Here is a 6,000-nt window from a genome sequence, read left to right on the forward strand (position 1 = left end):
CTTTGGGTATTCTAGGAGCTGCAAAAACATGAAGTTGGCTTCTAATTGGAAATGGGACCCTGGCTGAAATTTAAGGTAGAATGAGCAAGGAATATACAGAGAATAGGGCTAAAGTAATAGTAATGTAAACTAAGAGAGGAAGTGAACTGAAAAAAATGATACTTTGGGGCTTCCCTCGTGGCACAGTGGTTGAGAGTCCGCCTGCCGATACAGGGGACACAGGTTCGTGCCCCGGTCTGGGAAGATCCCACATGCCGCGGAGCGGGTGGGCCCGTGAGCCATGGCCGCTGAGCCTGCACGTCCGGAGCCTGTGCTCCACAACAGGAGAGGCCACAGCAGTGAGGGGCCTGCGTACCACAAAAAAAAAAAAAAAAAAAAAAAAAAGTCCTATTAGCACAGTCTTGGTTGGCTAGATTTAGTATTAATTAATGCATTTGAAATTAGTAGACTGTAGATGTTTTGTCAATTTAACTGAGAAAATCTGTTAAGTCTGACTATGGTCCAACTATACTGGAAGAAGGTGTATTAAGAACAAGAGAAGGGGATGGTGGGACCTACCACCTCACTCCCTGGTTTACAGGTTTGTTGAATTTGCATGAGCAACACAGATTCTTTTGAGAAACAAGATCTGAAACCATTGAACAGTATTCAGGAACAGGGAAAATTTAAATCAAGACCCAGTAGCAAGAGAGAGCAACAGGTTACCTGGGAATTAAATATCTAGAGGAAAAAGAAATCTATCCTGGTGACCAATGCTCAAAACAAAGACCTAAATATTGTTGAGGAAATAAAACTGTGTATTCCACATATCATAAAGTAGAGTTTGGGAGCCTCTTGGTACATAGTCAACTGATATGCTTCAGATATATTCTAAGCATATGGGTGTTAACGATGGGAGCTGTGACCTCAGAGGCCTAGTGTGGGACATCAAGACTGGCAGTCAGGGGGTATAAACAGCAGGGCATTACTGCCAGGAGTAAATAAATGCTTCATTGTTGGCAACTCAACAGTGCCTCCTCGTGGCTATTAACCAGAATAGCAACACTGAAGTGATTCCAGTTAACTTCTGCTTGGTGTTTGAAAGGAAACTGACAATTTTGAAATCAGAAAACCCCTGGGATCTCCAACGCTAGCGGAGGGTCAGGGGATAGCTTAAAAAAGAAAATAGTGTACTTCATGATCATAAGGCACGTGGGGATTTTAATGATTAATTTAAAAAATAAAAGATATATAAGAGTTTATACTCTGATTTTCTTTTCTCCATTGACATTGAAGAGTCAATACCAAATCAATGACATGAGTCAAGTATTCATAAGGATAGAGTATATCTCAGTATTTTATAAGATGTTACATTAGCAATGTTTGACTAAGGACTATATATAATAGTAACATTTATTCATTTTTCAACCAAAAATTAGTTATCGAGTGCTTTATGTGTGATTAGCATGGTAGTGGTTAGCATAGGTAGTTACCAAGAAGTAAACTACTTTCAAAGAGACTATGTTCAAAATAGCCCATGAATTATCATTATTCCCAATCTTGCAGATTAGGCAATTGAGCAAAAAGATAAATTACTAATGGTCATTTAATTAATAGTGACCAGAGTCAAGAGTGAGACATTAGGCACATTTGTTACATAAATCTATTTTTCCTATTACATTTTCGAGGAGTGAGCTGCATAGTTAGACTTCAACTGGATAGTTTTGTAGTTTTCTGAAGTATTTCAGGCTCCAGATTGTAAATAACAAAGGCAGAGCCCTATACAACCCAACATATATTGAATTAGTCAATGCAAGTAAAGTTAGTTTCTACCACAAAGATATCACAGTAACAGTGTAATAAAAGTTGACTTCTCATCCACATACCATTCCAATGAATGTGGGCTTTGTTTCACATCCGCATTTAGAGACCCATATTTCTTTCATTAGTTGGCTCCTTCATGTTCTTGTCCCTTACAGACTCTGCCACTGGTTCTTCTGAATCTGTCAGGCAAGTGAAGGGAGAGAATGTGCAAGATTTTGTAGGAGGTTGTAGGGACTCAATCTGGGAGAGATTTACATAATTTTCTCTATCATTCCATTGGCCAGAAACTTCACATAAATCTAGCTGGAGAGACCAGGTGACTAAATATTTATTTCTTAAGAGAAATTATATGAGAGGCCCTCACATATAAAACATACGTAACCGGGGCTTCCCTGGTGGTGCAGTGGTTGAGAGTTCGCCTGCCGATTCAGGGAACACGGGTTCGTGTCCCGGTCCGGGAAGATCCCACATGCCGCGGAGCAGCTAGACCCGTAGGCCCGTGAGCCTTGGCCGCTGAGCCTGTGCATCTGGAGCCTGTGCTCCGCAATGGGAGAGGCCACAACAGTGAGAGGCCTGAAAACCCCCCAAAAAAATGTTAATTGTCGGGTGCTTTTACACTACACTGTGATTCTAGCACATGGAATTGAACTAATACTAATATATCAGAAACCTGTTAGGTATTTGAGGGGGTTCATTGCCAAAGAAACATGAGCTTGGCTTTTAAAGAAAGCTTTTGATAAAGAATTAAAATAGTTATTGATTCTAATATTTTATAAGCAGGAAACAGGCTGCAAATATGGTACCTGCAAAAGAAGTCACATGCTCCAATGCCTGCTTCATTTACTGTCATTGGGGACATTGAAGAAGGCACAACCACCTAAAAGCAGAACAAGGGGATATAGAAAACAATGGCCAGGAGACATTGTCCCAGAGAACATAACCAGTGTCTAGTCAGGGATCTTCCCCAACTGTCAGGAGATTAAAATGTTGCGATGCCTGCCCCCAAAGTATTCCAGCATTACTACTGAAAAGTTCCTGCTAAATGTATTCCATGCTTCACTTTCAACTGGGAATCTTAATGGCTGGTACCCAGTTTCTGCTCCACCATTAAATATGTAGTGGGAGAAGGAGGATGACTGGTCCAAGAGGAACCACATCAGGATGCAGATGACCACACACTCGTGGGGATCTTGGACTCTGTGCTGCATACGGTGACTAGATGAGAGTTTGGGTAGTCTCACTTGGGAAGAGCTTACGAATGTTTTACATGTGAGAGTCTCTTTTTTGTCATTTCTCTTAAGAAATAAATATTTAGTCACCTGGCCTCTCCTCTAGGCAGCTAGATTTATGTGAGGATTCTGGTCAATGGAATGATAGAGAAAATGATGTAAATCTCTCCCAGATTGGCCCCTGAAACATCCCACAAGATCCTGCACTTTCTCTCCCTTCACTGTGTGACAGCCAGATTCAGAAGGACCTGTGGAGGTCTCAGAGGGTAATGTGGAATATGTGATAGAAGCATGGGTCCCTAAATGTTGACATGAAGCAAAGCCCACATGCACTGAAATCAGGATGGGGATGAGAAGTAAACTTATACTGTGCTAAGTCCCTGTGATATCTTTATTGTAGTAACTAACTTTACGTGTATTTACTAATTCAATATATGACAGGTTTTGATGTGCACTGACTTTGCTATCTATAATCTGGACCATGAAAAACTTCAGAAAACTACAAATCTATCTAATTGAAGTCAAAAAGTGTAGCTCAATCCCTAGACAATATAATAGGAAAAGTAGATTTCGTAGCAAATATGCCTAATTTATCTCTCTTCATCCTTGTCCCTGTTAGTTGAATGACCATTAGAATTTTATCTTTTTACTCAGTTGCCTAGCCTGCAAAATTGGGAATAATGATAATTCATGGGCTATTTTGACCATAATCTCTCTGAAAGTAGTTTACCTCTTGGTAACATCTATACTAATCACTACTGTGCTAATCACATGTAAAGCACTCAATAACTATTTGGTTGAGCAGATGAAGAAATAAATAAATGTTGTTATTACATACAGCCCTTCGCAAAATACTGTTAATATAACATCTTATTAACTATAAGAATACAATATACCCTTGTGAATACCTGATTCATGCTCTTGATTTGACATTGTTTTTAAATGTCACTGAAAAAAAGGAAACCAGAAAAAAAAAAGAAAAAAGGAAACCAGAGAATAAATTATATCCCTTTTATCTTTTAAATTAATCATTCAGCTCCCCACATGCTTATGAGTAGGAAGTACAGTATTTTCTTCTTGAAGCTACTCACTACCACTCCCCCTGAGTGTTGGAACGCCAGTTTTTCAGTTGTCAGTCCCCTTTCAGAAACAAGCGGAGGTTGAGAACTAAAGTATTGCTATTCCTACTTATAGCCACAGGGCGGCAATATTGACATGTCAGCAACAAAGCGTTTCTCTATGCCTTGCAGTAATGCCATCCTGTTTAGACTCCCTGGCTGCACAGCCTTGAGGTTCCACAGTCCGCCTCTGAGGTCACAGCTCTCATCCTTAACACCCGTATGCTTAGAATATATCGCGAAGCACAGTGGAGTATCAGATGACTATGTACTAAGAGGCTCCCAAACTCCACTGTGGAAAACGTAGTTTTGTTCCCTCAGCAATATTTCGGTCTTTGCTATGGGCATTGGTCACCAGCATAGACTCCCTTTTTCCTCCAGATAATTTAATTCCAGGAAACTTGTTGCTCTCTCTTGCCACTGCATCTTGATTTAAATCTGCTCTGATCCTGAACAGCAGTGTTCAGTGGTTTCAGATCTTCTTTCTCAAAAGGCTCTGTGTTCCTCATGCAAATGTGACTAACCTGCAAACCCGGGGAGTAAAGTAAGTGGCCTTAGTAGGTCACTTCTCCTCCCTTCTCATGTTCTTAGTGCACCCCTTCCAGGACAGTTGGATCACAGTCAGCCTATTGTAGCACAGTGATTCTTCACAGATCTCAGTTAAACTGAGAAAACATCTGTATCCCAGCATTTTATTTATTTTATTTTTTTTCAGTTTTATTGAGATATAATTGACCTACAGCATTTATAAGTTTAAGTTATACATATGTTGTGAAATGACTACCACAAGAGTTTCGTTAATATCCAACATCTCATATAGGTACCAAAATGAAGAAAAAGAAAAATGCTTTTTTCCTGTGATGAGAATTTTTAGGATCTACTCTCTTAGCAACTTTCAAATATACCTACAGCAGCATTAATTATAGTCATCATGCTGGACCTTGCATCTTTGATACTTATTTATAACTGGAAGTTTGTACATTTATACCCCACCAACTTAAAATGCCTTCAGTTTGTGCTACTTCATTCTATCCACTCAAGACAGTGTTCAAAGATCTCTACTAAGTACGTTTTTTAATGCTATGGGAACTTCACAGCAGAGTTGTATCTGCCCTTCAAGACTGGGCTTTTTGAGTTATCCTGTTCCTCCATCCCCTTTATCTACATGTAGATTCACCCCAAAGCCTATCTTAGGACCACTGTGTCCCATTCCTTGAACCACCTGCACTGGGCTTGACAATTCTGTGAGAACCTGTGGTCCTCTTAACTTCTCTCCTTACAACCAGAGCAGAGAGCCACCCTTATGTACATGACATATCTGTTTGTGCCCTGCTTCTATGAAACTAGAGATGCACTGTAGACACTGTCAACTCTTGACTTAGTCACTTCAGTCTTGTAAGTAAGGGGATGTTCACTGAGCCCCTGGATGTGCAAAAATTGTGCTAGTTACTGTGAGGAACGACAACTGGTGTGTTGGTCCCTACATCCTTACAAATCCCTACAACAAGTTGGTAGTATCTATCCCCGTGTGCTCCAGTTTGAGTCAAGCTTCTCATAATTATGTCAGCTGTTTGCATTGATCTAGAGAAGCCTAGCTGAGGAATTAAGACCTGAATTTTGTCCAACTAACAGACTCTTATTTGAGTTCTTTCTGGGTTTGCAGCTGGGAAAGCATAACAAAGGTAGAGAAAGCACTCCTACAGACCAACAGAGTAGACCAGATGTTTGAAAATATTCCTTGACAATACGTACCATATTCCTATGAATTATATTCCTTCTGTTAGATCTTTTTTTAAAACTCATTTTTATAATCATCCATAGAAGGCTCTTATGAAAATTAAATGTTATCA

The sequence above is a fragment of the Hyperoodon ampullatus genome (genome assembly GCF_949752795.1).
Source record: "Hyperoodon ampullatus genome assembly, chromosome: 7".
NCBI lineage: Eukaryota > Metazoa > Chordata > Mammalia > Artiodactyla > Ziphiidae > Hyperoodon > Hyperoodon ampullatus.